This window comes from Mustela lutreola, chromosome 5 (assembly GCF_030435805.1).
Source record: "Mustela lutreola isolate mMusLut2 chromosome 5, mMusLut2.pri, whole genome shotgun sequence".
Taxonomy (NCBI): domain Eukaryota; kingdom Metazoa; phylum Chordata; class Mammalia; order Carnivora; family Mustelidae; genus Mustela; species Mustela lutreola.
The window spans coordinates 68,297,820-68,323,189 of NC_081294.1; the positions used below are offsets into that span (position 1 = coordinate 68,297,820).

General features: G+C 36.6%; 1 protein-coding gene and 1 non-coding gene across 2 annotated transcripts in view; one reads left to right on the forward strand and one right to left on the reverse strand.

The window, feature by feature from the left end:
* Nucleotides 1-25,370, forward strand: part of ADAMTS19 (ADAM metallopeptidase with thrombospondin type 1 motif 19) — a 248,373-nt gene that overhangs the window by 8,474 nt on the left and 214,529 nt on the right. The window lies entirely within an intron of this gene.
* On the reverse strand, nt 12,481-12,587 carry LOC131832875 (U6 spliceosomal RNA). The gene has a single exon (XR_009354228.1). It is a non-coding gene; the product is annotated as a U6 spliceosomal RNA (small nuclear RNA).

A 25,370-nucleotide genomic window follows, 5' to 3' on the forward strand; every position in this document is an offset into this window, starting at 1 on the left:
GCCTGGAGAAAAAAAAGATAAAAAAGTCATTCCTTGTTTCAGTATACATACAGTCTTCAAGAAACTGTTCCTTTGCTTCAACTTCTTGCCCTCCCCACATCCCTCACAACTCTGTGATTTAGTCAGGGTTCAGTATGCCTTTATCACCTTGAAGAACGCATCTCTTTAAGGCATCCTATGGTTTTCTGGTTTAAGATTCAGGATGGCATATATGATGGTTGTCCTACCAGTGGTGACACATGAGAATTTTCTGTATGTAGATTGTGCAGACCCTCCAGTCTTATTTAAGGCAATCATACAGTGAATTCTAATAAAAAATTAGTCTTAGAAGAATCATCGTGCTGATGGATGAACATTGTACATTAAAAGTCAATAAATTCTTTAATCATATATTAATCTATATCTTAATATCTTGAATTCAGGCATGGGCCAATTTTATGAGAATAAATTTGTTTAATAATAATATTTGCTTATTAAATATTTAATTATTAACATTAATATTTTGTACGTACTTGGAATTTATTAGTTGAATCATAGTGTGGTATACTTTTTAAATTCAGGAAATTCTTTACAGGAGCCTTCAAGTATTTCCTATGCAACACTAAAACAGCATATTTTTATTGAGCTCACGCACAATTGAATGTTTCCGCGTAATTGCAGTTACAGTTTAATCCCAGATGGTTTCATGGATTTCTTTGTACAGAGTAATGCATAATCAGAGGAGTTCCAGGTTCCTGATAGATGGGAAGTTTTTTACCTTAGGAAAGTAATCTTGATATATTTAGAGGCAGTGGGACAACCAGTAGTCCCTCTTGGATTATGATTTGGGGGGTTTCCTGAAAGGAAATTTTAAGATTCCCTTGGCTAAGCAAGGACCATAACTTGCTTCACAGTGCATTTAGGGTGCAGCCATGGTGAGCACATCATCTTGTCTCCATCTCATCTTTATTCTCATTCCAAACCCTAGACTGAGAGAAGTGAGAAAATGGGAACTAAGCCATTTTAATGCTACCCAGATATTTCTACAGAATTATTGCGTGACGGTGTTGAGAAGGCCCCTGGGGCTTAGAGAGTTTAGTACTTGACTTTTCCAACAAGAGAAACTTGATTCCATTTCATAATTAATGTGCATATATATCTGTAATAAATTATTAACTGTTTAGGCTTTAAGTCAAATGATTAGGAAATTGAGCTGATGAGCCCAGGCCAATTTTGGCATTATTTAACATATTCTGCTTTCCTGTTGCTTTCCACTGAAAAAAAAAGTAAGATCTAAGTATTTGTTTTTTGTTTTTTCCCTTCACAAGCACATAAAGATGTTTTGCCGCAGATTTTTTTTCCCCTCTTATTTCTGCCAGGCTTTGTCTAAAAAATATGACCACTTTCTGCAGTGAGCCCACATCACTGGCTCTTTGCTCATGCTTCTTGCTGCTTTTTTTTCTTAAAATTTGGTGTGCAGATAGCTTTATCAAAATCATTGTGGTAAGTGTGAGGCTGAGGGAGTTGGGAATTCTCCATTTACATCAGAATCCCAGACTGGGTCTCAGATCCAAGAAATGCATTTAAAAAGAACCCAAGGTGATTCTTGTGCAAGCTAAAATTTGAGGGTGGCCACTAGGAATTTAAGAAACAAACCAGATGAATATATGGGAAGAGGGAAAAAAAGAGAGAGAGGGAAGCAAATCATGAGAGACTCTTGATGGTAGAGAACAAATTGAAGGTTGATGGAAGAAGGGGGGTCAGAGACAGGCTAAATGGTGATGGGCAGTAAGGAGGGCACTTGTTATCATGAACACTGGGTTTTGTACAGAAGTGATTAATCACTAAATTCTGCTGGTGAAACCAGTATTACATTATGTGTTCACTAACTAGAATTTAAATTTTGAGTGGCTTTGAAAACTCTAGCACTCACCATCTTTAATGACTAGAGTTACATCCAACAAACTTTACACCCAAGGTGTCTTGAATGGATTTATTGCTCCTTATTAGCTCCTGTAGTGAACTTGGATACCTTCTGTCCTTGCCTTTAACATCCTCCCAGAACCCACTCAGATCTCATTGAGCTGGAAAGGATTTTATAGATTTTAAGTCATTATTCAACAAGTTATAAATATGTGCTCATTAGTTGGGAGGTGATATAGTGGGACCTTTATGCCAGTATGAATGTTTTTCTACTCTTTAGGTGAAAAAGTATATAGAAACTGAAACTTGCTTCTCATTCTAGAATTTGGAAGTCAACAAAGGCAAATAGCTTCGACGTGCCACCAGCAGTTGTATGGGTAATGTAACAGGAAACTTATTCCAGCTGTTTCACAATTGTTATTGTAATGAAATAAAATTGATTGGCAACACAGGAAGAAACATACATTCAGCTTGAAGGGGGGGTCTGTGGAGGCAGCCATTTTAGATGTGGATAAATGAAGACAGAGGCACATTGCTGTGGAACATTAGAAAAATCACTGAGAAAATTATAAACTCCTTGCAAGAAATTACCTACTCTGGAATAGCAAGGTACTGTGGTAGGGTTAAGAGGACCTTTGGCGGTATGTCAGAATTAAAAGGTAAGCTATCTCAAATGGCAGAAATAGCTAAAAAGAAAATAGCAAATCTCATCTATTCATTTACATTCTGTGGATGTCAATTTGGATGTCATAAGCCCTGGTAAACTCATTAGAATTAACAGCGAAAACATATCAACCTGCTTAGAGGAATGACTAGGCAGATAATCATATCAACAATCTGATAGATGCAAATAGTGTATTTCTGTTATTACTTGGATCCCAAAGTGTGTGAGTAAAATGTGATAGGTACGTTTTCATTATAAAAGTGTTATATTACCAGCAGATATTTTAGCATACCCAGTTCGTAGATGGGCAGTTCAGTTTTGACCAAGGAACTTATGTATAATTAGCATAAAGTCTTTGTGTTGTTTTCTGCTCTGGTTGTGTGCTTGCAAATAGAACATATAGCATTTCAGAATTTTATTACAACAAAATAGAAAGTTTGAGTCATTTATCACACAAGTAATGATTATGTATAAATATAACTAACAAAGCATAATGTCTGAGTGATTCATTATGGAAATATGTCTTTTAATAAATTTAATTTAACATCCTCTCTTTTGTCTACTAACATATATAATTCCTTTGTCTCTGTAGATCTCTAGTTAAAATATTGTCAGTTCACAACAGGCAGTTCTAATTAGTAATATTTTAAAAAGTATTGAATCAGGGGGGCCTGGGTGGCTCAGTGGGTTAAAGCCTCTGCCTTCTGCTCAGGTCATGATCTTGGGGTTCTGGAATTGAGTCCCGCATCAGGCTCTCTGCTTAGCGAGGAGCCTGCTTCCCCCCCGCTCTCTGCCTGCCCCTCTGCTACTTGTGATCTCTCTCTCTGTCAAATAAATAAACAATATGTTAAAAAAAAGTGTTGAATCAGTATCTTAAGTTGAATGTTGCTATGTAAAAATTTTTCTAAGTAGAATCTATTTCTCATGAGTAAGATAGATTCATGAATATGCTGAGCTGATTTTTGTAGGGTAAGTCATTATTTAAAATGTAACATAAAGGATATTGTGAATGCTTTTTTTTCTACTTTTTTTTTTTTTTTACTGGTATGATTTACCTACCCTAAAATTCACCCAAATGTACAATGCAGTGACTTTTAGTACATTTACAGAATTGTGCAACCATAGCTACTACCCAGTTTTAGAACATTTCCATCACCCCCAAGTGGTCACTCATACCCATTTCCAGTCACCCTGTTCCTAGACCCCAGTGCCAGGAAACCACTAATTTACTTTCTGTTTCAAAGGATTTGCCTTTATGTTTCTTAAAATGAAATCATACAAAATTTGGTCTCTTGTGTTTAAGGCTTAAACTTAGTGTAATGTTTTTGAGGTTAGTCTGAGTGGTAGCATGTATCAGTAGTTCACTTTTTTCTTGCTGGATAATAAACCATTGTTTAAAAAAAATTTTTTTTAAAGGGTTCTATATATTTATTTGAGAGAGAAAGAGAGCATAAGTATGGGGAGTGAGAGAGACAAGCAGATCTACGGTGAGCTTGGAGCCCAGTGCAGGGCTTGAGTCCAGGACCCTGAGATCATGACCTGAGTGGAAAGCAAGAGTCTGATTAACCATCTGAGCCATCCAGGCACCGCAATAAGCCATTGTTTATATAACACCACATTTTGTTTATCTCTTTGTATGTTGTGGACATTTGGGTTGCTTTTACTTTTTCACGTAAGAATAACAGTAATAACAATATACATTGTATAGGTATATATTTTCATACCCTGGGGGTAGACATTTAAGAGTGGAGTTGCTAGGTCGTTTGGTAAATGTATTTAGGAAATTGGCAAGTACTTTTACAAAGTTCTGCGCCAGTTTATATTCCTACCATCAAAGTATCAGCATTCTAGTTTCTCCACATCCTCAACAACACCTGTTATTGTCTCATTTTGATCATAACTACTCTATGACTGTGCAGTGGTATCTCCTGGTGGTTTTAATTTGCATTTTTCTGATGGCTGTATGGAGCAGCTTATCATCTGCTATCTCATAGCTACTCTTAAATCATCTTGGGTGAAATGCATATCAGATCTTTTGCCTGTTTTAGGTTTTCTTTTTTTAAATTATTTGGTTTCAAGAGTTCTTTGTATACTTGGGTGTAAATGTTTTTTCAGACACATGATTTGCTACTGTTTTCTTCCACTCTCTGCATTTCTATTCAGTTTTTTAATGGTGTCTTCTAAAGCTAATTTTTATAAATTTTGAAAAAAAAATCCAGTTTATTTATTTATTTATTTATTTTTTGCTTTATCGAATGTACTTTTGGTGTTGTATCTAAGAACTCTGTGTCTAACTTACAGTTGCATAGACTTTCTCCTACTGGTGGCATAGGTCTTCTTCCATACTTCTGGTTTTCATATTTAGGTCTATGATTTATCCTGAGTTAGTTTTTGTGTATGGTGTGAAGTCAGGGTCCAGATTAATCTCTTTGCATGTATATATCCAATTTCTCTCAACACTGTTTATTGGAAAGTTCATTCTTTCCTCATGAAATGCCATAGGACTTTTGTTGAAAGTCAACCATAAATACAAGTTTACTTTTGAATAATTCGTATTCTTCTTTATATACATAAATATGTTTATCCTTATGTAATATATTTTGAGTTTGGGAACTTCAAGTTTGATTTCTTTTCAAAAAATGTTTTGGCTATTCTCTATCCTTTGCATTTCTATCAAAATTTTAGGATCAGATTGTTAATATTGACATAGGGTCTGCTGGACTTTGATAGGAATTGTGTTTAAAGATCAGTTTGGGGAGTAATTCCATCTGAAACAACACAAAAAAACTTTTTTGTTATCTGAAAGTTGTTATTACTAAAGCAGTCCTTAGGGGATGTTTTTAAACACTGCATTGATTGATAAGGAACAGAATTAGCTACTGATCGCTCATATTATAGTGTACAAGATTTAAAATTCTTAAGGATTTATGAGAACAAGGAAAGCCACTCATTTGGAGTTATACAAATAAAATATACAAAATAGGAAGTTGTACACTTAGTGTCTTTGCACAGTTAGGATGTGAATCTAGGTATCATATTCCAATGCTGCTTCATATATCCCATTGCTGTGAAAAAGACCAACATTGTTAGTGTCAGGTTCAAATAAAATAAACAAGTAAGTCCAAACAAACTTAAAAAATCCAAATCAACCTTTCGGGAAGTAGATCTTAGTCAAAAGCATTCAGACTTATTTCCTAAATGTAAATTGATATCCAAATAATTCTGTTTATTTAAATGGAGCCAAGATTTCCAATGTATAGCCTTTTATTAAAAACCAAAGCAATATAATTTCTCTGGTAATATGAGTATAGACAGATGTCTTCCAGCTATATGAGTCATAATTGAGGAAATGTTATGAAAATAAAGAGCCTTAGATAGTTAATATCTGTGTCATTAATTTAATAATGATATAAAGAGGTCTCATAAAAAATAGAAATATTATATTTAGTTAATTCCAGTGGATAATTTTCACATTTATCAGCTTTTACATAGGGTTGTGTTATAAAACAGACCACATCGTAGAATTGATGAAATTTAATATGAAAGCAAATGTGATCTTGGTGTCATGTTAGGAAGTGAATATGTATGAAAGCCTACTTACAATTTGTTCTGGAAAAACTTGGCTTCTAAAATAAAAAGTAGTAATATTCAAATAGTTATATTTAAATCTTTGGTTTTGAGTGATAATGTAGGGAGATATACACAGGAAATCTTTATAGGTTTTTTTTTTTCTTAATGTGCTTAAATTTCTTCTGCTGAAGTTATCTGTAGGTCAGGATTAAACCAGATTTTCATCCTGTACATCTTAAATTTGAGCTTTAAGAAATAGAATGATGGTTCAAGAATTCTTCCAGGATAGGTGCTTTGGAGTGGTCAGTGGAAAATGGACAAGACATGTTTACAAATACCACCTGAAAATTGGGTCCAAACTTAAGCTGGTAGAATAGTAAATTAAAGAAATATGTTTGACCACTAATTTAATTCCCCTGATGGTTTATTTTGCCTTTTCAGTTTCCATAGTTCTTTCTCCGTGTCAGCCCCCAAGAGCTTACATAATCTATGTGATTTGACACAATCTTCTTTGGAGAGAGGTACAGTCATGAAGGAGGTCAACCGTTGGAAAGATGAAAGAGGAGAAGCAAATCTACTGGTGCATATTTAGAATGTGTTCTAAGCTTAAGAATGTGAAAAGCCCTTATTTCTATTTGAAATGCTTTTGGAATAACATACTACAGCATCCCTGGGGACAGCCCAGCACTGCACATTAGTATGGTTTAAGAGAGCTCCAAAACATTTGCCTATAGTTAGCTCAGTTGTAGTATTTTAGTAAGTGTTCTAATAACTTGGCTGCTCTTGCTTTGGCTGTGGAAACTCCACAAGTGCACAGTGTCCAATTTTGGGGTGCTTGGTCACATGGTCTTACGTGTTCTGAACCTATTAATAACTCACCATAGACTTGTAAGAGAATACATCAGACTCGATATTGGAACTGCGTAATCAACTGTCTACTTAATCCTTCTCTCATTTCTTTCCATTACCCATTCCTCTAGAAGATATACACTCAGTTCTGTTCAGTGCTTATATTCCTTCCCATTCCTGTAATTCTGAAATGGATTCCAATAAATTAGTCTTGGAGACTTAAAAAAATACAATGTAAGTGCCAAAGAAGATAATGAAGGACCTCCATAATGCTATCAATTGTTATAATTGTGGTAATAACAGGTCTTTAAGGTACTTTATAGTTTATAAGCTGCATTGACAAAATCTTTTGATTGTGGTATGTCTACACGTTTTTAGAAAATAAGTGACCTGCTCCAACAAATACATAGGTGTGAGTAGCTTTCCATAACCTGGCAGTGGCATACAAGAGACATGCCTGCAAGAAATAGAGCTATTGGACTTTTCTATTAATTATACCTACAAGGGCAGGAAGCAGGTGACGCCTGTACCTTTTTCTTTTTCAGATCAATAAGAATTGGCAAATAGAATCCTATTTGCATCAATTTTTAAAAAGAAAGACTCTAGGCTCAGTATATAATACCTGTATTTACTGAGCACCAAGATACACCGTACACACACTCAGACTCACACTGCCATACAGCATGGCTGATTTTCAGAGAAACCCACTAAGATACACACTCTTGCTTGATTTTATAGATGAGATGCTGAAGCTCATCGATATTGAGTAAATCACCCATATCAAGCAGCTGGTAATGCTAGGAGGTAAAATTCAAAGTCACACCCGTGTGTGTGTGTGTGTGTGTGTTCTGTGTCTATGTGTATGTGTGAGTGCGTGTGTGAGCATACGTGTGTACATGGTGAAAATCTTTTGTTACTTCAGTTTTATTTATCAGAGATGTATAACATTCACATCATTTTAATTCTTTGATCCAAGGTATAGGGTGGAAATTGACATGGAGTAGATACAAGAAAAGAATTTGACATAATAGAAGTTACTAGTTTTTTTGAGAGGCCCAGAGAGGGTTGGGGGGAGGGGTAAGGGGGAGGAAGAGAGAAAGGATCTTAAGCAGGCTCCATCTCACAACCCTGAGATCCTGACCTGAGCTGAAATCAAGAGTCAGACGCTTAACTGACTGAGCCTCTTAAGCTCCCAGAAATTACTGAATTTTAATTTTAATTTTAATTACTTAATTTTAATTTTAACTATCTTTCCTTACTCCTTCTAGTTGCTGTCTTGTATTAGTATTCTCAAAAGTTTAAAGCAATAAATTAGCACACAGTAGAGGGGTTTTCTTTAAAATATGCCTGTCAGAGTCCAATACCATAAACACTTCTGAAACCAAAGAATTTATTAATGTCACTTGCCGGTTTCATTGTTAGAAAATGCTTTTGGAAAATCCTGGGATCTTGGAATTAATCTTGGTTTTGTTCTTTGGAATGCATAGAATTCTTTATCTCTCTTATGACAGTCAGCCATGACTGTGACAATAGCTACAAACAGAATAATTTATGAGTCAGTTCAGTTTGGGACATTGTACCTAGTGGTTTTTAAGAGTTACCTGAGTAGTTTTTATCGTAATCCTGTGAGGAAGGTATCCTTATACCCATTTTGTTGATCAGGAAGTTGAGGAATTTGCTTGAGGTCTCCAAGGAAGTAAGCTTGGAATCAAATCCAGGTGTGCCTGGTTTGAAAGTTAATACCCTTTATGGAAGTGATTTGAGGATTGAGTTCTGCAGGACTATGAAGTTCTGAAGTGTTCTTTCAGAAGTTGCCATGTTTCAGATTTTGGAGTGAGAGAGAATGAAGGGGAGGGTTAAGAGTAGAAGGTGAACTCTAGGCTCTTCTAAACCTGAGTGTCATCATCTCTGTTGTTTTGTGTTTAATATCATGACATTTTCATGGAATATTTGGTTTGAAAAGTTTCCAAGTAGAATAAAAAATTTTAGGGACACCTGGGTGGCTCAACCATTAAGCGCCTGCCTTTGGCTCAGGTCACGGGTCCTGGGATTGAGCCTTGCATTGGGCTCCCTGCTCCGTCGAGAGCCTGTTTCTCCCTCTTACACTCCCCTTGTTTGTGTTCCCTCTCTCACTGTCTCTCTATCAAATAAGTGAATAAAATTTAAAAAAACAGAAAGAAAGAAAAGAAAGAAAGGACATGGTCCTGACTGAATGTGAGACAACAAACCTAATCTAAGTTAAAAAAAAAAAAAAAAAAGTTTTATTGGAACTCCTAGAACTTTGACTTCGAGCCATGATGAAACAGGAGCTAGAATATCAAGCAAACTACGTGAATTAACGGTGGTTTTTTCAGGCATCAGGCAAACGGTAGCACATGGCAGTCATTTCTGAGAGAAAAGACACCCATGAAGAATCCATGCATATGTCCCAGTTTACAGCCTGAGGGAGGCTGTGGCACTGAAGGAGCAAAACTCGATCCTGGGGTTTTTACTGAATTAAAAAGACGGGGGTGGGATATGAGAGGAGCTGAGGAGGCTAGAATTTGCTGAAGAGCTAAAAACTTGGTGCGTTAAAAAATAAAAATAATCGATAAACGATTTTTAAGAAAAAAATGGCAAAAAACACAAATGCTCAATGTAAATAGAGGGAGGACATCATTACAAATGCAATAGGCATAAAGGGATAACAAGGGACTATAATTAACAACTTTGTGACAAGAAATTCAGTGACTTAGACGAAATGGACAAATAATGTCATAAAACACCCAAGCTCCCTGAAGAAAAATCAGTAAATCTGAACAGCATTCTTTCTTTCTCCTTCTCTCTCTCTTTTAAAAAATATTTATTTATTTGAGAGAGGCAGGGATGGAGGCAGGGCTTGAGCAAGGTTTGGAGGGGCAGAGGGAAAGAATCTGATGTAGACTCCCTGCCAAGCACAGAGCCTGACACGGGCTTCCATCTCAGAATCTTATGATCATGACCTGAGCTGAAATTGAGTCAAACGCTTAACTGACTGAGCCAACCAGCTGCTCTGGAACAGCATTATTTCTATTGAGAAACTGAATTTGTAGTTAAAAACTCTTTGCAGACAAAAATGGCTCACCTCATGAATTCTGTCAATTTAAGGAGCCTTCAGTCATCCAGACGCCATCAAGTTGAATTATCAACTTGCCATCAAGTTGAATTATCCCCTCACCATTTTCATTTTTCTGTACCATATACATGTAATGGAAGATACTTTTTGTTACCTTTATTGTTCCAAATTAAGAGAACTACTAGGTTTCTTAATTCCCAGAGAACACAATGATCCAAAAAAATTTTCCATCATATTATACATAGATTTGCAAAATTTCAGTTAAGTGCTACTCTAAACACTTGTTTACATTGCAGTAGAACTTATGAGAACCAAGAACTGTTATTGACGATGTTCCTTGACATTGCTGTTAACTGTCCATTACCGTCTACACAATCCTCTCCTGCTGATCATGAGCCTCTTATTTACATTTCTGGAGATCACACCATCACCATTTGCTTTGTATCATGGCAAATTTTTATACATTACTTTTATGTTGAGATTTTTCAAATGAATTTTTTGAAATCATTAGCTTTTCAGGAAAATTCCATTCTTAGGATTTTCTTTGGGTATATAGATAGGGTCAGAGGTAAATAATATTTCTGGTATTTTCATATACTTAACTTTGCTTATATAATATAAATGGGATTATATATTATGTGTCTTCTGTAACTTTTAAGTGAATGGCAGATCTTTATTCATTTAGAATACTACTATTTTATTAGCTATATACATTACATATATCTTCTATAAGTTTGTAGCCTCAAGATCATTTTATGCCATTTATGTAAATTTTTAAAGAATCATATAATATTCTATAATATGAGACCACAATAATTTACTTAAAATGCTAATGTAACTTCTTAGTTAAGAGCAAGCAGCTCTGCCGTCTAAATATTCTGTTACTTTCGGTAAGATATTTAATCTCCCTGATATTCTTCTTGATATTTAAAACAGGGAAAAATATTTCCTATTTCATATGGTTGTAGTTGAGATTAGAGAAATAATGCAAATAAATTACTACCAGATCAGGATTTTTCAACCTTGCCACTAATGACCTTTAGGGTAGGGTAATTGTTGTGGGGGACTGTTTTGTGCATTTGTCGAATGTTTAATAGCATCTTTGGTCTCTACCCACTAGATACCCCATCAGGGCAGCCAAAAATGTGTCTAGACGTTGCCAGATTCTGCACCTCATCCCTGTAGTAGGGGATACAAATAGACCCACTGAGAATCACTGTTGGAGAGAAGAGCCTGGTATGGTACATGGTAGTAAGTCTGCTACATGAAGCTTGGCACATGCACAACACAGTTCTCTGGCATGATCTTTGCATCGACTACATTGTGGGTGCATCTTGCCTCAATTCTCCCTGGTAGTGGCCATTAATAAAGTGTCCCATGTTTCCAGGCTTTAGGTTGGTGCCATTTTTACACTACCACAAATAACACTAATTTTGCAATACCACAATCAGTTACATAGATCTTTGTACACCTATATGAGTGTAACTACCAGGGATATTCCTGGAAATGTTATCTTTGAAGGGGGAGGCAACACAGGCCTTACCATACTGATTTTTTTTTTTTAAGATTTTATTTATTTATTTGACAGAGGGAGACACACACAGAGAGGGAATACAATGGGAGGAGCAGGAGAGGAGAAGGCGGCTTCCTGCCAAGCATGGAGGCCGCTGTGGGCCTCCATCCCAGGATCCTGAGATCATGACCTGAGCCGAAGGCAGATGCTTAATGACTGAGCCACCCAGGCACCTCATACTGAAAATTTGATACATCTGCCAAATCACCTTCCAAAAATGCTAGACCTGTCTACACTCTCATCTGTTGCACCTAAGATTGCCCTTTTCTTCATATCTTTGTCCATAGTGAATACTAATGTTCCTTTTGTATTAAACCATATTTTACAAATTTTTAATGTTTCTTTCCCTAACTCACCTTTCTTCTGTGAATTACATGCACATAAGCATTGCCTATTTTTCTATTAATCTTTTAGTCATTCAAAGCTGCATCTAAATCTCTAATTATAAAACTATTCAAGTGTACAGAAAAGCACAGAGATTAAATAGAGCTAACACCCAGGTTCATGAACGTTAACATTTTAGCATTTTTTGCTTAAGATTTTTATTTTGAGATTTTCACATGGTATTGAAGCCCTTGTGGTGCTCTTCCACAACTATCTTATTTTCTTGAGTCCCCAGATGTAACCACTGTTCTCAAATTTGTATACATATTTTCCATCCATGCCTTAATAATTATATTAAATAGGTATGCATCCATAAAAATCTGTAACAGTGTTGTTTTGTATTTTAAACATTTGCACAAATGGAATCATACTGTACACATCTTTCTAGAACTTGGCTTTTAAAAATTCATATTGCATTTTTGTATTGTTTTAATTTAATTTTTTAAAAATATGGAATGCTCCATGAATTTGCTTTTTCTCCCTGTACAGGAGCCTTGCCAGTGTTCTCTGTATCATTCCAGTTTTAGTCTACATGCTGCTGAAGTGAGCACATCTCATCTATCCTTTAAACTGCAGTGTGTGTTTGTGTACAGTAGAGTTTATTTATCCATCCCCCTATTGATTGACGTTCATCCATCTCCCCCTCCCCTTTAGTTTTTCTCTCCTGGAGTTACAAGCAGTATAATGATGATCATCTTTATGTGAGTTTTGTGTGCACATGTGTGAGAGTTTCTCTTAGATAGGTACATATCAGTAATGTGTTGACTATGGACGTACCATCTTCCTTCATATTTATTACATATTATCAGATTACTCTTCCTGGTGATTATAATGCTGTTTCCTCTTGCCAGCTATGTATTTTCCCATACCCATACCAACAAACTTCTGGTATTGTTAAACTGTTCTTTTTCTTCTCATCTTTACTTGCATTTTGGTAATTAGTAGAACAAAGAGAATTTTTTAAAAAAAATTTTAAGCATTTATGACAGAGAGTATGGGGGGAGTATGTGGGGAAGGGCAGAGGGAGAGAGAGAGTCCCAAGCAGAGTCCCTGCTGAGCCCAGAGCGTCTCACTGGACTTAATCCCATGACCCCAAGGTCACAATCCAAGCTGAAACCAATAGATGCTCAACTGACTGCTGTACACAGTCTGTGTATTGTAGAAAAATTTGTTTTTAAAAATAGGAAGACTGAACAGTACCACAACCCACTTGATTTAACTGGCACTTCCAGATCATATGTGTTGGGGCTATTCAGCTTTTCTCAACAAATTTTAAATAGCTGACAACATATTAATGTGTTCTCTGACAACAGTGGAATTAATGGAAATCAGCAACAAAATAATGCCTGAAAATTAATATAAATTAGTGTTTATTTAATTACAAGTAAAATTATTTAATTACAATTAGTATTAATTATAAGTGAAACAATAAATATACTACCAAATGTACATACATCAAAGAAGAACTCAATAGGGAACTTAAAAAATTTTTGAAGTGAATGAAAATGAGAGCACTATATCAAAATATATGGGATGCAGCTGAGTAGTACTTCTGGGAAAATAAAACTTTAGAAACTTAATGTTAGGGAATAAGATAGTTCAATGTTAAATTAGGAAAAGAAGAGAAAATTGAACCCAAAATGCACAGACGGAAGTAATATAGGTAAGAACAAAAATCATTGAAGTTAAAGCAGAAAAAGTGGAGGAAAATTAAATTTCTAGAAAGTACAATAAAATTGCTATATCTCTAGCTAGATTGAACAAAGAAAAAGAAAACACAAATTATCAATATTAAGAATAAAAGGGTGGCTCAGCGGGTTAAAGCTTCTGCCTTTGGCTGGGATCCAGCCCCGTGTCAGGCTCTCTGCTCAGCAGGGAGCCTACTTCCTCCTCCCTCTCTGCCTGCTTCTCTGCCTACTTGTGATCTCTGTCTGTCAAAAAAATAAATTTTTAAAAATCTTTAATAAAAAAAAAGAATAAAAGGATAAAAGGGAGACATCACAACAGTTTCTTCGAAATTAGAGTTATAATAAGTTAATACTGTGAACAACTTTATGTCAAGGAAGTTCATAACACTAGGTGAAAGGGACAAATCTTTGAAAGATACATATTAATAAACTGACAAAAATAATATGGAACTCCTGTGAAGCTCTAAATATAGTACAGTTGAATTTTGTAGTTAAAATTTCTCCCACAAAGAAAATTCCAGGTCCAAATGTATTTATTAGTGAATTTTGTTAATCATCTATGGATGAAATACCAGATTCTTTAAAATCATATGAAAGGGACAGAACAGTTCCCAGTACTTTGAGTCCAGAATTATCTTGATATCAAATCAGGATATCAGGATATCAAATCCTGATATCAAAATGAGTCCAGAATTATCCTGATATCAAAAGCAGGTAAAGAGGGGCACCTGGGTGGCTCAATTACTTGGGTGTCTGACTCTTGATTTCAGCTCAGGTCATGATCTCAGGGTTATGGAGTTGAGCCACACATCGGGCTGTGTGCTGGGAGTGGAGCCTACTTAGGATTCCCTCTCTCTCTCTCTCTCCCTCTGCTACTCCTTCCCCCATCTCTCTCTCCCTCTAACAAACAGACAAATGAAAACCAGAAAAAGATACTGCCGGGGTGGGGGGGGGCTATAGTCTAGTTTCACAGGACCATAGATACTAAAATACCAAATTCAGCAATAGGTTAAAAAGAGTAATATATCATGACTAGGAAGGTTTCACAAGAATACAAGGATGGCTTAACCTTAAAAATATCTATCAGTGTAATTCACTATATTGAAACAAATGAAAGAGAGAAACTATACAACAATGCCAATGAATACAGAAAAAGAGTTTGACAGAATTTAACAGTAATTTCTGATAAAAATTCTTAGCAAACTAAGACAAGATTGTACCTACCAAAACCTGTCAATGCACATCAACAAAACAAAACAAAAACACATGATTGACATAATTTTTAAGAGCAGAAGACTGTGTGTGTATTATCAGTAATAAGATGAGGATATCCATTTTAACTACTTCTATTCAATCTTGCACCAGAGGTCTTAACCAGTACCATAAAAAAAGTAAATAAACTAATTTAAAAATTAAAGATGTGTAGATAGAACAGGAGGAGGTAAAATTGTTTTTATTTGCGGACAATGTGGTTATACATGTGAAAAATCCTAAGGAATCCATAAAATAGCTACTAAAACTAAAAAGTTTGGGATGTTTGGGAAGTTTGGGGTCAGAAGATATAATGCCAATTTACAATAAATGAGTGTATATGTAATGGCCAATAGACACATGAAAAAGTTCTCACCATCACTCAGCAAATTGAAACCACAGTGAGATAGCACCTCACACCAGTCAGAATGGCTAAAATGAACAAGTTAAGGAGAGGACAGATGTAGGCAAGGATGTGGAGAAAGGGGAACTCTGCTACACTGTTGGTAGGAATGCAAGCTGGTGCAGCTATTCTGGAAAACAGTATGGAGGTTCCTCAAAAAGTTGAAAAGAGGGCTATCCTATGACCCAATAGTCTCACTACTGAGTATTTACCCTAAAGATACAAATGTAGTGATCCGAAGGAGCACATGCACCCGAATGTTTATAGCAGCAATGTCCACAATAGCCAAACTATGGAAAGAGCCTAGATGTCTGTCGATGGACACCTGTATATATACATACATACATACATACATATGTATATATATATACATACATATATATATACATATGTGTATATATATATATATATTATAATGGAATACTATGCAGCCATCAAAACCCACAAAATCTTGCCATTTGCAAAGACATGGATGGAACTAGAGGGTATTATGCTAAGTGAAATAAGTCAATTAGAGAAAGGCAAATATCATACAATCTTTCTGATATGAGGAATTTTAGAGTCAGGGCAGGGGGTCATTGGGGGTTGGGTGGAAAAAAATAAAATGATGGGATTGGGAGGAGGACAAACTGTAAGAGACTCTTCATCTCAGGAATCAAATCTGAGGGTTGCTAGAGGGTTTGTGGGGGAGGGATAGGGTGGCTGGGTGAAGGACACTGGGAAGGATATGTGCTATGATGAATGCCGTGAATTGTGTAAGACTGATGATTTACAGACCTATACCCCTGAAGCAAGTAATACATTCCATGTTAACTAAAAAATAAAATAAATAAATAAGTGTATGTGTGAGAGAGAGACAAAGAGAGGAGACATCACTTCTTTTCTCTTTGCTTCTAATCTCCTGCTCACCTCTGTAGGTCTACACAGTATTTAGCTTACTACATGTGAAACTTGAATGAGATAGTTGTTCCAGTATAATTATTACTAATCAAACAGTAAAGTTGAGGCAGCTAAAACTTGTTTCTTAGATATCTCTACAACCTGGGTATTTATTTTAATTCCTGAAGAGTTTCAAGATTATTTTCTTCTCTTCAAAGGAATAGTTGGGCACTGTCAAGATATAGAGAAAAAATTGAGTCAGGGCTTAAAAAGTAAGATGATAATTTTCAACATATGATGTTATTTATTATATATATTATAATGCATTTCAACCATAAAGTTAAACTCTTACCATTTTAAAGTTCTATAGAAAAAGTTGCTTAAAAACTCGCTCTGTAGAGGTGCCTGGGTGGCTCAGTTGGCTAAGCGTCTGACTTGCTATCAGCTCAGGTCATGATCTCAGGGCTGTGATTTCGAGTCCCATGTCAAAGTTCTGTGCTAGGTGTGGAGCCTACTTGTGATTCTCTCTCTCCCTCTCCCTTTGCCCCTCCCCCTTTAAAAAACAAAAATAAAAAAATCTCACTCTGTAGTAAATCAATTTGAGTATTTCTATTTTTTGGCGTATATAGCCAGAAAATAGAATTATATATATGGTTTTATAATAACATAGGGCAGATCCAGTTTAGCATCTTGCATAACATCTTACTTCTGTTCTAAATGGTCAGATTCCTATTCATGGATCATTTTATATATATATATATATCTAGAGAGAGAGAGAGAGAGAGAGAGAAATATGATTAGCATATATATTAATAGAACTGAATTTTAAAGTTTTGTGTGTTTCTTCTTTTTGTGTATGTAAATAATAAATACATTTATTCTTTCTGTTGGCATCTGTAGTGAAATCTAAATAGCATAACATTTTCTAGATGAACTGTCTCATTTTGGAATAATATCAGTTTGTTGAAATAATTACTCTCAGTTTGCAGGAGCAGTCTGTGTTCTTACTAATTAGGAGGGTAATTCAATAAAACATGTGTCTTCAACTCTTTAAAGCAACTTATTCTTGCTTATCCTGAGTCAGTGAGAACTGTAATTCATATGTATTCTTTGGGTAGTTGTTGAATCAAACCTGAAGAGTTTCATACCCATATATGGATCTGAAGTCTACATGTTGGATAAGTTGAATAAATAATAAGTCCCAGATAAATTGCAAGACCCAAAGAAAGCATGAGGCAATGCTGTAACTCTGTATTGTGTGGGTGGTGTGATTTTTAGGCCTCTGGTTTTATTTACTTTCTGCTAGAGATCCTATTAACAGTCATAGCCCAGGAAACATAACAGGCTTTTGCATTGAATTGAAAATCTTAGTTATCTAGAGATAAAATACTTAGGGCTTTGTAAGGTAGAGTACAAGCATAGTTTGCTCTCTGTAGAGATTTATAGTTGTATAAAGTGCTTTCACATATATCATTTCATTTAATGGACAGGAAGCTGTTATCCATAAGATAGGAAAGGGTTGCTTTAATTTCACTCTTAATGTTGCCTTTGTCCTGGCTAAGCTTTACACAGACACTCACACCCATTTTTATCTGCCAAGCATCAGCCTAGCTCCTAAGGCTGAAAAGTGAACCAAATTTGGCAAGAGTGTTCTTTAAACGAATGAGTAGTGTTTAAGGAAATTAATCCAGAGTATAGAATACATTTAAAAATGTTACAAAGCCTCAGTAGTCTATGAAGATCAGACTTTAAACGTCTCAACTGGGTCTATCTAGCTTTCTTTCATAGTTTTGGTTTACTATCCAGGTCAGTAGGTAGTAATTCTGACATCATTATCCTATATGGGCTAGGATGTATCGAGTGCCCATTATGAAAAGTAAAGTGTGATTTATACGCTTAATTAAATCAGTTGGTGGGTCTTCTCATCTTCAGGCTCATGGTCAGAAGAAAAAGAAAGGTAATGTGCAGAAATGAGAAAAAAACAGTGCCCCTTGAATTCTCTTTCTTGTGTTCATCTGTGTGATACGGAACGTGTTAGTCGTCTGTGAGTTGTTTGTTTTTTTAATTTAATTTTTTCCCCAGTGTTCCAGAATTCATTGTTTATGCACCACACTCAGTTCTCCAAGCAATACCTGCCCCCATTAATACCACCAGGCTCACCCCATCACCCCTCCCCCCAAACCCTCAGTTTGTTTTTCAGACTATGCGGTCTTTTTGGTAGCCACTGTGATCTCATCTCTGTAGCCTCCGGTTGGATGCTCAGTGAAGTCTCTATGAAGAAGCCCATTTCAAAACCTACTGGCCTATGGCAGCTTCAGTTTTCAAACAGAACCACAAGGCCCTTAACCTTTCCTTTTTTAATTCAGTGATCTCAGAGCTTCCATTTTATCTTTTATGAGAATCTTTTCAGGACCATTGGCTCTTAGTTTCCTGGATGGATGCACAGCTCAGTTATAATTTCCCGAGATCGCTTGTTTTCACATTTTCTGGGAAACATATTCTGAGTTATACAGATGCTTTGATGAGTTCCACCTTTTGTGATTGGGGCTCTTTGGCTTTCTTATTTGGAAGGGTACATAGTGTTTGTTTTGAACATTGCAGTTGATGAGAATTTTTTACAGGTTAAACTTTTAATTTCTCAGGAGTTGGGATCAACACACCTTACCATTTTTTACTCTAACAATGACAGAAGTAAGAACCAAGGAGGTTATATAACTTGCTTATGCTTACATCATGTGACAAAATACTGGATTTAGTCTTTCCATGGCCATGTCCTCTGCCTTATTCTTTATGGTTAAGGTTTGTTCTGGATAGGTTGAATTGTATGAAATTGTCAATATACGAATGTCTGACATACAATAAAAAGCAATTTCATATGCTACAGCCTATACACATACCCCAAGCACTGAAAAACTCCATTGAGGAAGAGCTCCTTCTACATGCAGCTAAAACTGAATACATATATATATTTTTAAAATTATATGAAGTTTAAAGGGAAAAAAAACCTTAGTCATTAGTAATTGCAAGTAGAATGCTCGAGGTAACAAGCTTACTTCTGGAGCTTCTTGGCTCCTTAAATTAAGAGTATGGACTCAGGAGCCCTGGTGTGGGTTTGAATCCAAGTTCCCCTATTGTAATCATCCTGTGTTACCTTAGACAATTAACTTACCCTCTCAGTGTCTGTGTCTTCACCTTTTAAGGTACAGTAAGTTACTTCAGAATTATCTGGCATCACCATAAGGGCTTAAAATGTGTTTAAGCAAAATGGAAATGAGGAATGGAAAATATTTTTGTCTGTGCTTGAAATAATCTTCTAGACTTTTAGAAATGCCTACCAGATATCTTTAATTAATTAAATGAGGAATATTAAATTAGGTTGATAAGTAGTGGTAGACCCATGGGTGATTTGTACACCAATCTGTTTAAATATGTCCAAAAGAAAACCTATAAACCTAATTAGCCCTTGCATTCCAGGAAATGTCTTTTGGTTGGTTGAGCAGTTAAATGAAGATCTCTCACTAACATTCTTCCACCAAAATCCCTTTCAAATTTTTAATGCTAAAGTGGCCTCTAGGATCTGATTTCCAAAAGGACTCTGACACTTCCCCATTCAAGTACAAATAAATGACATAGTGACTTCTCATGGCCAAGTGAGCAAAGTAACTATAAAATACACACCTGCAGAGATGATGGGTTGATTTCCTTGTTTTCCTATAACCTTCACTTTCCTACACAGCCTTCAAAAATTACAGAAGAATGTGTAGGAAGCAGAAATGAGAAGAGAATGAGCATGGGTAGCCTCCTAGGGACTGTGTTAAGTACCATATAAGGTAAGAATCAATGTGTAATATTGTATGATAGGTACACAAAGTGCTAAAATTCATGTGTTGAGTCTACCAAATAAAAAATAATTCATTTTGAGCTTATGATAGGTGGAATAAGTACTGGCCATGTGGCATTAAAGTCGTTAGGTAACGAGACAAGAAAGTCCTTAACCCTTCAAATAAATCCATGTGTTCTGCTACAGATATGTCATTTCATCCTAGATTGCTAAGAGAATTTACAGAGTACATTTTCCCCATCTTCCATTGAAATTGATAACACATTTAGCATTAATGAAAGAAGGCACTGAGTGGTAGTTGTTCTAACGTTTTATTTGAATTATAAACAAATGTCTATATTTCAGAATAGTTAATTGCAAAGGATGGAGGAGGAGGTGGGTCTGACAGAGACAAGTATTCACTTGGGGTTACTGATGCATTCTTCTCTTACTTCACCAGCAGCAGCAATGGGAATAGCTGACCATGCCGTCCCTCCTTCTTGATACATGTCTCTATCACTTGCCATCCAGCCCATACTGCACCCTGACTGCTTCCTCTCTGGCTGCTTCATTGACCATTCTTCTTCTCTGTACTTCCCTAACAGGGGTGACCTAGTGCTCAGTCATGGGCTTTCTTATTTGGGGATCTTACCCGGTCTCATAGCTTAAATGTCAACTATAACGCCAGGGATTCCAAAATAGGTAATTCTAATTTAGACCTCTCTGTTGAGCTCCAAATTTGTATGTCCAGATATGTATTTGACTTTTCCACATGAGGTCTAATAGATATATCAAACCTGTTTCAAACTGAAGTCATCATTTCTTCCACTCCAACTCCAAATTCTCCTCTCCGTTTTGTCCTGCTGATGGTCATTCGGCAAGGGCCAAAGTTGTAGTGTTGTCCTGAATTCCTTTCTTTCCTTTGGAGTGCACATTTAAACATCGTGAGCTCTACCTTCTACTTGAGCCACTGATAACCTGTCTTCATGTGGCCTTTCTCCCACCTATAGTCTATACTCAGTATGGCCACTAGAGTGAATCTTTTTAGATAGGTCCAAGCATGCTCATCATAGTACTTGTAAAGACAATACATATGTAGTGGAAATTTAAAACATGAGTGCAAAACATACATCTTCAGTGTAGTAGTTGTCTCTTAGCAATAAGAGAAGGGAATTGGTTTTGGGAAGGTGTGCAGGTCCATTTCAACTGAATCAAGAGATTGTTATATTTTTTAAAAAATTATCTACAGTACATAAATGTGAACATTTCTTAAATACTGAGAATGGATTCCTAGACACTCTGTTGTCTTGTATATTTCTGACAGTTTGAAATATTTCCTAATAAAGAATGGTAAATAATTATAAATAAAAGTACTTCCTCTCTTGTTGTCCTATACCAGTCTGTACCAGGTTCTTAATGTGCTACTTTTCTTATAATCTGTTACTTCAACTCATCTTAAGTTCTAGACATTTTTTAATTGAACATTCACTTCCATATCTTAAAAACAAAGAAAGTAATATGTAAGAATGATGTTGATAAACTAGCAAGCATCCAAGTAAAACGAAAAGAATGAAGACAGATTTCTTATCAGGGATGGTTACAGTAACTGGCCACATACAGAGAGGACACGAGAGTATTTGTCCTGTATTTGAAATGTGGAAAGGTGCTTAGGAAGTACAGTCAGGACTCATGATTTAACGTGGTAGTGAAGAAGCCTTCTGGACCTTTTTAAGAAATATTTCTGAGCCTTACTGCTGTCCATTAGAGGCCTGGACTGCTTCAGAGCCGTGACTGCCATCTTAATGATTGAAATGCGTAAGCAGAATATTAAATATTTACCAGAGGTGTTGATGAATGATTTCTTCTCTGGTTGGAATTTGGAACAAAGTGACCCCTAATTTCTGGTTTGGATATGTTCTTGTTTAATGATGTCTTTTTTACAACGTGATGCATGGATGTGATATTCCTGATGTGGTCTGGTGTGTGCAGAGTGCTTTGGATTTCCTGGTTTTTGCCAGATTTTTTCAGCTCCTCAGGTGTATGACCTCTTAAGTTAGCCTGATATTACCATAGCTTTTTGAGCCCATGTACTCATTGTTGGGACAAAAGAGAGAGTAGAGAAAGGTGGGGAAAAAGGAAGCTCAATTGTGTTCTTTCAATACTACCTAGTCACAGATTAGTATTCGGGGATCGTGAAGTTAAGAAACAGGCCATGTAAGGAAGAACTTTGTTGGCACAAGATTTATTTTTCCCTCTAAGTTGGTAAAACACCAATATAATTTCTTGGAAATTACCTAATGCCATTCAAAATGGGAATAAGGGGAGAATATTTGAATTATTCAAGGGTCCTAAATGGAAAAGTAATAACACTTTCTGCACATGTGCATGCAAAATGAGAAAGAAGACTTAAAATCGACAATAAGGAAACTCCTTATTTACAGATCTTCCTTGATTGATGATGGGTTTGCCTCCCTATAAACCCATCACAAATTGAAAACACTGCAAGTTAAAAATGCATTCACTTCACCTAACCTACAGAACACCATCCCTCAGCCTAGCCTACCTTGAATGTGTTCAGAACACTTACCTTAGCCTACAGTTGGGCAAAATCATCCAGCACAAAATAATATAGTATTGTCTATTTTATGTTATTTATTGAATACTATAGTGAAAGTGAGAAACAGAATGGTTCCGTGGGTAGGAGGCGAGTCAGTTGTAGGAGGAGAGTCAGTTGCTTACCTGCTGCCCAGACTCACGAAAGAGGATTCTATGCATGTCACCAGCCCAGGAAAAGATCCAAAGTTAGGATTCTTTTATTAAAGATTTTATTTATTTATTTGAGACAGACACGAGTGAGAGAGAGAGCCCATTGGGCTTAGGGGCAGAGGGAGAAAGAGAAACAGGCTCTCCACTGAGCGTGAAGCTGATAGAAGACTTGATCTCGGGACGCTGAGATGATGACCTGAGCCAAAGGCAGACGCTTAATCAACTGAGCCACCCAGGCACCCCCAGATCCAGATTCTGAAGTATGGTTTCTACTGAACACGCATGTCTTTTTACCATCGCCAGGTTGTGTTCTTATGTCAACCCCGTTGTAATTGGGGGACTGTCTGTATTAGCAAAGATGCTTAAGACTGGCTGTTTTAACACATTTAGTGCCCTGCTATATTTGCTGCATCTGGGCACATCCGCTGACCTGCAGTATGCCCTCAGTAAATAATGTCGAGTAAATTAGTTATTTTGACCTTTAGTTATTTGACCTTTAGTTGAATCTGGAAAAGAAGTTGCAGTACATTTTCCATGTCTCCGAGTACCAGTGCTATGGCCCTTGATGAGTTTGCTCCACTGATCTTGTTTCCATGGTGAAGTGAGTTCACATAGACTCCCTAGGGGTATGTAGGAGGTTGGCAATGGCTCTGTTAATTGTGAGGTCACCAGTAAGACCTGGCAGTGAGGAGTACATCCCCACATCACAGCTGTGCAGCTTCCTCAGTGGTCTCATTCATTTCCACTGGAAGCACATAACTGGGCTGGAATTCCATGAGATAAGTGCTGTAGGGGCTCATCACCATGGTGAGTGGCTCTGCAGAGTCACCGAGTGACTAACCCTTTAAGGACGAGGTGTACAGCAGAACAGGCACCCACCCGCTCACGAAGTGCTGGGGCGAGCAGCGAGCTGGAAGCCAACTGTTAAAAAAGCACATCGGGCAAGCAGGGTTAGTTAAGAAACTGAAATTCTCCTTGTGACTCAAGAAAATGGAACACGTAAAATTCTCGGACTGGCCGCAAAACAAAAGTCACGTTTTGTTAGGATTTTGGAGAACCCTGGTTGATGTAGGCAGCAGAGGGTTTTTCGGTTTGGTTTTTGCTGTTGAATTCAACAGAAGCATGAGCCCGTGTATTTGATCATCTTGCCTAGGACTAGTGAATTTTTAACCCAAGCAGTGTGGGTTGGAGTGAACTGGTCGGAGTGAACTGAATGAGAGCTTATTCCTGCCTTTTGTTTTTTTTAAGCCACTTCTAGAAAGGGTTAATTCTTGTTTTAAAAAAATCAACTAGATCCTACTTTTCCTTTAACTTCACTGGCCCTTCCTTTGCTGATTCCTTCTCTGTTTCTCAATGTTAGGGTCCTCTGGGTTTGGTTGTAGCCTCTCTTTTGCTCTTTCTCTACACTCCCTTTCTGGATAACATCAGTCTTCCCTGTGGATTGAAAGATTATCTTTTTGTTGGCGGCTCCCAGACATATGTCTCCAGCTCAAAACTGCACTAAGCTCCATATTCCAACTGTCCACTTGATTTCTCCACTTAGAAATTTCACAGATATATCAAACCTAATAAGGTCCTTTGATTTACATCTCAGTCGCAGACTTTATCTCCCCTGCTGGTGTACTTAAGCTAGAAACCCTGAAGTCATCCTGAATTCTCTGCGCTACTGTCACTCCATGTCCCAGCATGTAAACTATTAACAAATTGGAGTGGTCACCCTCTGTATGAGTATCTAAAATCAATCTCAAATGTGTTTCCTTTTCTCCACATCCTTAGCTCAGCCACTGTGTGTTCCCCTTTTGGTCCCCCTGAGTCACCATAGACTTGCTCTTTAATCGTTCTAGCTCACTTCAGACTGGTCCCCCTGATTCTCCTCTCTGTACTCTGTTTTCCAAAAACAGAACAAGAGTTACTTTCTTCGAAATTTCTTTCAGATTATGCCATCCATTATTGGTTGCTTCCGGTTACATTTCCAATAAAATCTCAATGTCTTCTCGTGATCTTCAGAGCTCTCCATGAATCGTGGCCTGCCAATGCTTCTGTTCTGTTTTGGCTACTCTTCTTATTTGTCTGTGACTCCTGCCACTGCCTCAGTCTCCGTGTCGATCCTTTCATGCTGTCCTCGCTCATCGATAGGTCTTCCTCACTGTAGACTTTAAACCAGTGCCACTATTATTAATTGCTTTAATTACAGCAGTGCCCTCTCCCAACAAGTCTTATCCCTCCATTTCAACCTCTATTTTAAACTATAGTATAATCTAAGTCACATTTATACACTGTTTGTAAAGTTAATACTTATAAAATTGGGGTGGAAAAAATAAACTATCTTGCTCTCTCCTTTTTGTGCTTGATTTCTGCCTTCTGGGAGCAAGCACATTTCTTTTAGTACTTCCCTTGCCTCTGTCTTGCGAAGGAATACTATTACATTATTTATCCTTTGGTTTTCATTTTTAAAATAAAATTTACTGTGGCATAACTATATATAGAACACAGACTTATGTTGTAATAAATAATAATTAAAAGGTAT